Genomic DNA, 11365 nt, shown 5'->3' with positions numbered 1-11365 from the left:
TTGAAGCATCTCGGCCTTTGCGGAGCTCAAAAACCTATTCACGATGCCTTTGGTCATCGTGCGGACCATGGTCGCCTGCGGGGTAGAGCAAAACGATATTTTAGAACCAAGAAAAAATTTGGCATGACTTTCCCTAAAAATAGGACCAAAAAGAATGCATAGTGCCAAAATTCTCGCCGAAACGGAAATGAATCAACATTCCGGCAAAATACTGGCAACTATCGCATTTCAAATACCGGTACCTGCAAACACAAACATATATGCAACACCACAAACATATTCAACACCACAAACATACATAGATCTAGCAAGGCCATAAAAAGTGCATGTGCACGTTGTTGGAGCGAGGGAGAAAAAAAGTAGATCTACAACATAAAGATAGCTTTCCCCTTACTTACCTATCAAAAAAAGGTAATTTAATCACTTAATTTTGATGAATCTATGGTGCAAATGAGGTGAGGAGGAAGAGGCAGCCGACACAAGCTTGGAGGAGGTGGAGAGAATGAAGTGGGGAAAGTGAGAGTGTAGGTGTGGTTGTCCAAAATATCTAACTGGTCTCAGGTTACTAATGGCGCACCACCTACTAATGGCGTACCAGCTTGAGATGCGCCATTAGTAGTTTTGCAAAAAAAAAATAGTAGTGACGCACTGTGTTGAAGGTGCGTCATTACTAGTTAAAAAAATTGTTATTAATGACGCACCGTGGGTCTGATGCGCCATTAGTGTCTACCACACTAATGACGCACCAACTCATGGTGCGCCATTACTATGTAGTAGTGGCGCACCACATGTCAGGTGCGTCATTAGTGTTCATATTATTTATAGCCCTTTTTCTAATAGTGATAGGATTAGCGTTGCACCATTTCAGAAGCCCCTGTCTCTTTAAGCAGAAAAGTAGAGATGAACAAGTCATCACCGAAAAAATGCACCTCTACGAACTGAAACTGAGGAGGCGGACCTCATACACGACGACGACGTGGTTGTTGGTTCAGACTTTAGAGTGACGGGTCCGGTTACCTCCGGTACATGCGTGCACCGCACCTACGCGCTGGTCCGGGGATAAACTTCGCCCAACAATGCTTAACTTACCAGAAGATGTCACGTGTGAACGTGCAACCATTAACTTACCAGAAGATGTCACGTGTGAAACGGCAAACAGTAATAATCAACCTAGGTATTGTCCTGTCACACCTTCCTGCAATCAGTTGGTTAGAGCGTGTGGCTGTTAACCACAAGGTCGGAGGTTCGAGCCCTCCTTCTAGCGATTTTTTATTTTTATTTTAAATTTCTGGCAATCAACATCATATATGCATCAAATTTTGCCCAAAAAAGGAAAAACAATAATCTATACCCATTTTACTCCTTCTAGCGATTTTTTATTTTTATTTTAAATTCCTGCTGACCAACATCATTTATGCATCAAATTTTGCCCCGAAAAAGAAAAACAATAATCTATACCATTTTTTCCTCCTTCTAGCGATTTTTCATTTTTATTTCAAATTTTTGGTGACCAACATCATATATGCATCAAATTTTGCCCCAAAAAAGAAAAACAACAATCTATACCATTTTTTGTTTATTTTAAGCTCTTGATGACCAACATCATATATGCATCAAATTATGCCCCCCGAAAAAACATTGCAGTATCATGTATGGTTACAGAAAGGACCTCTTGGCAAGGCTAGGGTTTAGCTCAAAAAAATTCATATGGAAGTGCGTCCATGAACAATCTATACTTTTTGTGTGTTTTTTTTTGAACTTCTGGTGACCAACATCATATATGCATCAAACTTTGCCACACACAAAAAAAACCATTGCAGTATCTTGTATGTTTACAGAAACTACCTCTTGGCAAGACTAGGGTTTTAAAAGATATTTCCTTTCATCTTGTGGTAACTAGATTCGTAATTTTTTTACAAGACCCTTGCATTAACAGAGCATGTTTCTCTTCGAGGCCAACAACTCTCCCAGACCAAATGCAAGTACCCTTCTCTATCCCAACCAGTCCACCCAAAACTCCTAAGTATTTTCTGTAGTTACGCCAAGTCTGTTTGAGTTTAGGATAATTCATGTCTCACGTTCATAGACACAAATGATCATATGGAGCTTGGCTCCAAGAGTGGACTACCAGTGAATTGATGTTCCATATTGGATGTGTGCTACTACTAGGCTTCTTTAGTTCTTAGCATTTTTCATGTCGCCGGTCACACTTTTATGGTATCACAGTGTTTCTTAGTTTGTATAAACTTAGTAATAAATTGTTCGGTTGTATCACTACAACAAAAACATCGCGTATGGTCGCTTTTTCTGGGTCGCTTTTTTATTCGTCTCTACACTCATGAACACTAGCGACCTAAAGACGCTTCTTAAGACGTTTTCAGAACGCCACAAACTTTTAATTGTAATTAGCCTTCAATAAAATAAGTAACTTATTTTAATTAACTTAGAGACGATTTGTGAGACGTTTTCATGTGCGACTCTATTCTTAGAGACGATTTGTGTGACGTTTTCATGTGCGACTCTATTCTTAGAGACAATTTATGAGACATTTTAATGTGTGACTCTATTCTTAGAGATAATTTGTGAGACGTTTTAATGTGTGACTCTATTCTTATTTTAGACTAAAGAAAAGAGATAAATACTCCCGGAGTCTTAGAACTTGTACGGCCAGTTTGGTGCATACAATTGCAAAATACATATTTTCTTATCGTCGAACTTGTCCTCCTATTCATATACGGTGTTTTCTACCGTATCTGGATGTACCCCGTGCACGCGTGGCATGCCAACATGGCGAGGGCCCACCCTCACTGGTTGAGGTGGTGAGTAGCCCGCGTGCACTATTTTTTCCTTCAGAAAGCATTGTTGCAATTTTTTTGCGGGTGCATTTTATTTATCTACGTAGAAAATCCTAAGCAATTGAACACACAATCTTCTCGATTTGGCTGCATAAATGGCCACTAGACCAGCTGGCGTTTGACTTTTAACGAGGACAATTAGATTTATATAAGACGTACCGTAGGAATTAAAAATTTAAAATAGAAACCAAAATAGGAAAAGGGTGTGCGAAAAAGGGAATCCCCCGTTCGAACCTATTGCATTTTAAGCTCGTCGCATGTGCGAGCGCCAATCATTTGGCCACAATGACACTTCTATACTTTAATTTTTAATGTTAAGTTATTAATTATTAATGTATAATAAAATAAAGTAAGGCGTGTTTCTCTAAATTTTTGGTTTGTTCACTGTGTAGGATTATTTTCGTCCGCCGCAGGAAACTGCTAAAATCATATGAGAAATGATTGCGTTCAACCGACGAATCTATTTTTATGTCGACCTCGTCCGCCGATCGACATGTGTCCCATGGTCCTGCAGAACACACGCCCTTTTCTAGAAACTTCGCACGGCATCACATCTCCTTCCCAGTTCTTTCGTTCGTCTCTCAGCTCCACCAGGGGGAGACGCTCGCCGCGCGCATGACGCTCGTGCTTGCGACTGGTCCGCACCCTCAACCATAGTTCGCCATCAAGGCAGGCCTCCACCTGTCGCCTTTCCTTCCTCTCGTTTTTCCTCCCCCCACACCCCTCTTTCTTTCCCAACCGGACCGAGCTCTTGAAGCCATGACCACCATCCGAACCTTCTTGGGCCGTCGTTAACATTTTTTGAGATCATTAACATTCTTCTAAATTTTTGAAGTCATGAACATTTTATGAAATCGCGAACATTTTTTGTAGTCATTAACATTCTTTTACATTTTTAAAATCATGGACATTTCTTAAAATCACGAACAGTTTTTGAAATCATTAAAATTTTCTTCAAATTTTTTAATCATGAACATTTTTGGAAATCAAGAACATTTTTTGTAATCATGAACATTTTATGAATTTGCGAACAGATTTTGAGATGATTAACATTCTTTTAAATTTTTTAAATCATGAACATTTTTTGAAATCGCAAACATTTTTTTAAATCATAAACATTTTTTATATTCATGAATATTTTTTAAATTCGTGAACATTTTTGTACAAATTCGTGAACGTTCTCTTGAACTGTTATTTTTTTAAAATTCCCGAACATTTTTTTTTAAATCATGAGTATTTTTATGAATTCATGATTATTTTATTCAAAATTCGTAACTTTTCTGAAATATGGAACCTTTTGATATCCCGAATTATGGAAAAAGAAAGAACAAAAGGCAAAGAAGGATAAAAAAATAGGCAGTGTCCCGGCCCGCACATGGGCCGGCCAAGATTGGCGCCAAGGAAGCGGGGGGTGCGCGCTGGGGAGAGCAACTAGTTAACGAGCGCTCCTTCGGGAGCCTCGCAACAATCAGCGCCACATGGCGCACTCTCAGCCGCCTGCCACGTGTCGCGCTCTGGGCGCTCCCTCCGATTTTTTTATTTTATTTTTCCGCACACGCTTTCGTCTTTTAAAATGGTTTTTTTGACATTTCGGTTTTCTACCGGTCTTCCTTAACTTTTGGGTAAACTTCGAATAGATTGATCAAGAGGCATTTTGTTATTTGATTGTAACCTTAATAATCACATTTGTAATATTGTCCTACATAATACTATTATATTACCTCTGTAATATTCTTGTGTTAAAATAAAATCCTTATTCGTGCCTCACTGAGAAAAAATCCTCAATCAATTCACATATACAAGGGATTTGATCATTTTCACTGTATTAGTTGGGGACTTGATGATTTGGCGCATTTTATTTAGGCTTATATGTAATTTACATTAATTACTTGTTCATTTGCCCACATTGGCGTTTTACCGATTTTTTTAATTTATTGAACTTGATAAATCTACGTGGAATGACCGATATACCCTTTTGTATTTTTGCAGTGTACTACTCCTGGACCGAACTGAACGATCAAATCTGGAGGGCTCGTCCATAGTGCCGCCGCCGCTCGGCATCTCGATACCAGTCGCCACTCCTGCGCTGCCGTTTACCCCCAGCCAGAGCTCTCAAGCCATCGACGGGCGCATCCTACCTTAGATCTCACGCAACCGCTACTCGCCCCCTACCATATGTCTCATGCCACCGCCACTCGCCCGCTTCGCCTCACTCTGTTCCCCCGCCGCTCAACGGTACCGGGGTCTTCCTGGGATTCCCTGGAATACCCAAGAATTTGTTTCTCAAAAAAACAGTAGATATAATAAACGCATTGGGCCATGAATGAGCCCAAACACTCCACGACAGCCACGACTACTGGGAGCGCCTATTTCTCGCGTTACGCGAGTCCGATCTTGTCTCTCGCTGAAGCGAGCTCCTGAGTGGGCCGGCCCACGAGGCGTATATACAATGTGAACCAAAAGATAAATAGTAAGTAGGTACCCCTCAAAAAAAAAAGTAAGTAACCTTGGTCACCTCGTTAGGAGGCGCTGCAACGAGCCATCGAACCAAGCGCTTTTAACGTTCTGTAATAATAGATCAAGGGAACAAGAACGCACTGACAATCAGACTTTATGTACAATTTTTTTTATAAAATGGTAATCAACATTTGACAAAAACACTAAATGGATACAGAGAAAATGATTCTAATGTATACACAAAATGTACACAGAAAAATATACAAATGTGTATGAAAAACATGAACATGTATTTTTTTTTAAATAATCAACCATTCGAAAAAAAATGTTGAATAAGTATTTACAAAATATTGAATAAGTATTAAAAATGTTGAATAAGTACTTAAAATATGTTGAATAAGTATTAAAAATATTGAACAAGTATTTGAAAATTTGTTGAATAAGTACTAAAATGTTGAACTAGTGTTTTAAAATGTTGAATGAGTATTAAAAAATGTTAAATGAGTATATGAAAAATGTTGAACCGGTAATTGAAAATGTTGAATAAGTATTAAAAATGTTGAATAGGTATTTGGGAAAAATATTGAATAATTATTAAAAATGTTGAACAAATATTTTAAAATGTTGAACGGGTATAAGTAAAATGTTGAACAATTATTCGAAAATGTTGAATAAGTATTAAAAAATGTTGAATAAGTATTAAAAAAATGTTGAACGAGTATTTGAAAAATGTTGAACAAGTATTAGAATGTTGAATAAGTAATAAAATTTTGAACAATTATTTGAGAAATGTTGAATAAGCATTCGGACAATGTTGAATATGTATACATAAATTGTTGATCACTTATTAAAAGAACGTTTTTGACATATACGATAATGTAGAGTAAAAAAGAAAACCAACATAAGAAAAAGAAATCAAAAAACAAAAAATGGAGAAGAAAATGTAGAATAATAACCAAAAAGAACAAAGAAAACCAAATAAAGAACCAAAGTAAATAAAATATAAAGGAAATGAAAATGAAAAAAACAACGAAGAAAAAATCAAAAAAGAATGAATAGAATGGGAAAATGGAGAAGAAAAATAAAAGAAACAAAAGAAAACAAAAAAAACTGGCTTGAATCTACTCAAGTAGGGTGCGCTCCTATAACTAACCACATGTGTAAACCACACTGGGTGGTTACGGACTTACGACGTATTTTTACGACCTACCCCTGCACGAATGGGCTGGCCCAATACGGTGCTCGCGAAGAGAAACCTTCAGCGAGACATCATCGCGCGGTCGCTTAATACGAAAAATAGAGTTCGCGCGACCTACTCGACGTCAAATTCTCCAAAAGAAAATAAGAAGAAGAAGAAGAAGAAGAAGAAGAAGAAGAAGAAGAAGAAGTGCGCGAGCAGTCGAGCGCCCCCGATCCCCAATTCCCCTAGCTGAAGGCGGCCGACCCCCTCCCGCCTGGCTGCCACCCCTAGAATCAAGTCCGGCTCTGGCGGCCGAGCCGGCCATCTCCAGCCTCTCTGTCGCCCCTCGGTCGCCTCCCCTCCGGCCACCCTCTCCCTCCCCTGCCCTCACCCTTCGGCTCTGTCCATCGTCCTCCGCCAGGCGCTAGACCATCAGTCCGCCTCCTGCACTACTCCGGCCTCCCCAGCGTGGCAGCACCCTCCGTCAGTCCGCCTCCCGCACTGCTCCGTCCTCGCTAGCGTGGCAGCGCCCTCCGGCTGTCCGAGTCTAGCCTCCGTACATTCTATAATCTACATCCATCCACATCCAGTTGGCATCCACCAAGGTATTCCATCCCTCTGTTTTTTAACAAGTCTGAAGAGTTTTCAGTGATTGCCTGTATGGAGGTATAGGACAATACAAGTTAACTACTACCAAGACCGGGGACACGTCGTGGACGAAGGCACGCATCGGTGTTTCCAGCATCGGGCATGTGTAGAAGGACGAAGTCGATGTTGACGATGCGCTGGTCCAGACTTGCCAGGTCCGAGGACACGTCGTGGACAAAGGCACGCATTGGTGTTTCTAGCATTGGGCATGCGTAGACGGGGACCTGCATGAGCTGTACGCCATGTCGGAGGAGTCGAAGGGGCCACCAAAGGAGGACTCGATGACAGTTACGATCTACCACTGCTTTTATTATTTTTATTAAACTATGTCAATATTACTTGGATACAAAAATTACCACTTTTTTTAAAAAAAGAACAAAGCATACGGATTTATCCAATAAAAGATACACCCAAAAAATTATTTATCCATATATGCGTTTAACACATCTATATATGTGATTACTTATCGCACCCAAACTATTCCCACTTAATCAAATTTGACGTTCCTGGAGTATTTTCGCTTGACAAAATTTGGCGCCACAATCATTTTCTTTAGGAAATCGTTTCTTTTCAACCGGATGAAAACAGCCTCGCGTAAACCGATCGCTGCGAGCGCCACGTGTCCCGGTGGAGCCTGCCCACACCTCGGCCTTATCTTCTCGTCTCTTCCTCCCAACTCAATCGATCTCCTTTCTTTTTCTCTTGTCATCGCTGGCTCTCTGCTCTCGCCGCCACCAACCGCTCTCTGCTCTCGGCGCCATGGACGCGCGACGGCCCAAGCTCCAAATTGGCGGCGCCTCCCAAGATCCCAACGCGCAGTTGGCTCCCCACGTTACCGCGACGCTGCCCAAGCCGAGGTGCCGGTGCTACGTTTGCAGTGCTCGTTGGTGACGCGGCGGTGGTGGTCCATTTGAAATCTCTAAAAAGACAAATATTTAGGAACGGAGGGAGTACTACTTAGTATAATGAGATGTTTGTATTTGTTTCAATAGGAGAAACTAGAAGAAAGAAAGAAAGATAACAATGGGAACCTTTCATTCAGTGATTATAGAGAAATATTTAAAAGTGTGCATGGGAAAGAGGCAAAAGAATTTTGAGGGTATTATGGTGATAAGTATTGGAGCAAAATAAAAGTTTCTCAGGGACTGACTTTTGTTCAACATCCTGACAAAGAAGGAAATGTTCGATTTGCACTGCGGGCACTAGGAGATAATGTAGAAAATGTGAAAGATGAGGTTGCTATGATCCGTTCATTCCTGAAGCGAAAATTCCCCCAAGAGGATTTGAGAAATGAATATGTAACCGCAGGAAGTGATGAAGTTCGTATCTAAACCACATCTCTTTCTGCAAAGATCCATGTATGAGTATTAATATACTATTATCATGTTCTTGTTTCAGGTTGATCTCAATGAAAGAGTTTTTGGGAGTTACCTCTTGAATGAATCACATAACGAAGTTGAAGAACACGCTCCATTGAGTGTTATGCAGGTGATGTAATAGTTTCTTCACTAATAAATATTCTAGTTGATTCTCATACTTACAAACAGTTGTTCATCATAAGTTGCAGGAACTACATCCTAGCAATTGTGCGAGAGCTAAAGAGTGTCACCCCGGTTTATTGTTACCACATGAACAAGTGGCTGCTAAGGTGTGTTTGTGTGCAGAAATTTCTGCTTTGTTATTAAAAAATGCTTATGTTTTGTATAAGTTTACTTACAACTAAATTGAACCTCAATTGTAGAAAGCACACACTGAAAACTTTGATAGGGCAATTCAAGGAAGTGTAGGATCAACTTTACCAGATAAGCATACCACTACCCAGGAATTGGATCCTAGTTTTTCTGCAAGAACCAAAGAGGATTACATTGGTTTATCTTTACCACACATGGTTGCTATGGTGTGTACATAAATGTTTGCTTCATTATCAAACAATGCTTATAGTTATGTATGTTTATGTCATACTGAACTGAACCTCAACTATAGAAAGCAAGCATTGAAAAGTTTGATAAGGCCAATCAAGGCCATGTAGAATCAACCAAAGAGGGTTACACCAATCAAGTGTAGAATCAACTTTGCCAGATAAGCAGATCACTACCCAAGCATTGCATCCTAGCTTTTCTTTGAGAACCAAAGAGGATAACACTGGTTCATCTTTACCACACATGGTGCGTGTGTGCATAAATTTCTGCTTCATTGTCAAACAATGTGTATGTTTTTCTGTATGTTTACTTACAACCGAACTAAACCTCAATTGTAGAAAGCACACATTGAAAAAATTGATAGGGTCAAACAAGGCTGTGCGGCATCAACTTTACCAGACAAGACTAATCAGGAATTGCATCCTAGCAATTGTGCAAGAACCAATGAGGGTTGCACCAGTTTATCTTCACCATACGGTTGCTAAGGTGTGTGCACATGCGCGCCTAGTTTTTTTTGTGTTATCAAACAATGTCTATGTTTTCTATAAGTTTACTTACAATTGATCTGAACCTCAACTGTAGAAAGCACATGAAGGTCCTGAATCAAAGAATGGTCATGCTGAAAATAGCAATCCGACCAAGCAAGGTGGTCCTGAACCAAGTGTACAGCTTCATCGCGTCACTAAGCAGGTATATATATCTGAATGAGAATGGTTAGAATAGTTAGTTGGTCTAATTGCATGTGCAATCAGCCCTTTCTGTGTAAAGTGAAATCTTCCATGTTTTGCGATAATGAATGTTTCATTTCTTGAAAAAATAGGATAACATGAAAGTCTTCTTGGTTTCGTTGAACCCGAGAAACAAAAATAAATTTGTGGTCGAAGGAACTTTAGTGAGTAGAGATAAAACATATGTGGTTGGTGGAAACATGCTTGTAGACCAATATGTAGCAGTTTATGTTTGCGCTGTTTCAAGACCTGGAGATGAGATACTCGTTAGACCATCTGGAAAATTGCAAAGAGTAAGGGATGCTATTGGTCATGTTATTGCATGGCCTCTTATCACATGTAAGTACACTTCCATGCAATCATCGTATGCTCCAATGTACGTACTTAAGGGCTTTTTATTTATGAAGGATCTTTGTGTCAAAAAAACCAAAATTAACCACTCCTACGCAACCTTGAAACAAGCCACCAAACACTGGTATGGTACATCGTCAAAGTACATTTCTTCTCACACTATTCTTAGAGCTTATATGTTCTAAAACTTCCCTGTTATCTTTCTTTTTCAGGGTAGCTCAAGATTTATAAAAGGACTACATTGCAGGAGCCAGGAGCAACTATAGAAGAATTAGTCTTTAACTGGACAAATATTGTGTATTATACATATATTTTAGCTTTATAGGAAAACTTAGTTCTAGTCTGTATGATCTCTTCTTAATTATTTGCGTTTTCATATGAATCTCTGATCTGATTCAGTTGTGAACCTAAGGTGTTTGTTCCTACTAGTTGAAATTGTGTGAATGGGATGGTTGTGAATAGAATTGGCGATGTGTGTGAATCCCTTCATATAATGATATTTGTTGCTTATGAATGTGATTGGTGATATGGGTGGATGCTTTTATATAACAATACTTGTTGATCATTTTGCACAACCATGTGGCATGATAAAGTTACTGGATTTGAAATGGCGAAGTAGAAATTTGGGATAAATCAAATATTGTTTAAAGCAAAATATTACGTGGTTACAGAGAAGCTTTTGTATATATAGAGACGAATATAACGTCTGTACAAAGCATGTATAGGAATTGGGCTACGGCCTATGGTGAATGAAATGGCCCTGTTAATAGAGACGTAATACGAGCGCATCTAACAGAACGACTCTACATGTTTAGAGACGCTTTTGAACGTCTGAATATAGCGTGTCATATCTAGAGACGCCTTTGGACGTCCCAATATAGCATCTCATGCCATGTACGGACGCTCAGCCAGCGTGTCTATATTTTTTTGAGACGGTCCGTGGGGAGACGCTCCAAAGACGCTTTACTAAGTCGACTCTATGGTTGCCTAGAGATGAAATAACACGTCTCTACCTATGGAATATGGCGTCTCTACAGGCAGGTTTTCTTGTAGTGTATGCATCGGTGAAGCATAGGGTTGGGATGATGAAAGATTTTGTTTTTTTACCACATCTCCAATCTCGTGGGAAAACATCAACGTTTAAAAAATCAATACCTTCACGACGTTAATTTGCAATCACTTGAGATGGAATTCGTTATGGAAAAGATCTGCGAGGTCATCACATGG

General features: G+C 39.6%; 1 long non-coding RNA gene across 1 annotated transcript; it reads left to right on the top strand.

The window, feature by feature from the left end:
* Nucleotides 1-8271: 8271 nt before the first annotated feature.
* On the top strand, nt 8272-9526 carry LOC125534502. Its single transcript, XR_007294500.1, has 4 exons — nt 8272-8628; nt 8708-8788; nt 8882-9305; nt 9398-9526. It is a non-coding gene; the product is annotated as an uncharacterized LOC125534502 (long non-coding RNA).
* Nucleotides 9527-11365: the final 1839 nt, after the last annotated feature.

The sequence above is a fragment of the Triticum urartu genome, chromosome 2, assembly GCF_003073215.2.
Source record: "Triticum urartu cultivar G1812 chromosome 2, Tu2.1, whole genome shotgun sequence".
NCBI lineage: Eukaryota > Viridiplantae > Streptophyta > Magnoliopsida > Poales > Poaceae > Triticum > Triticum urartu.
This window is presented reverse-complemented; position numbering and strand designations above follow the sequence as displayed.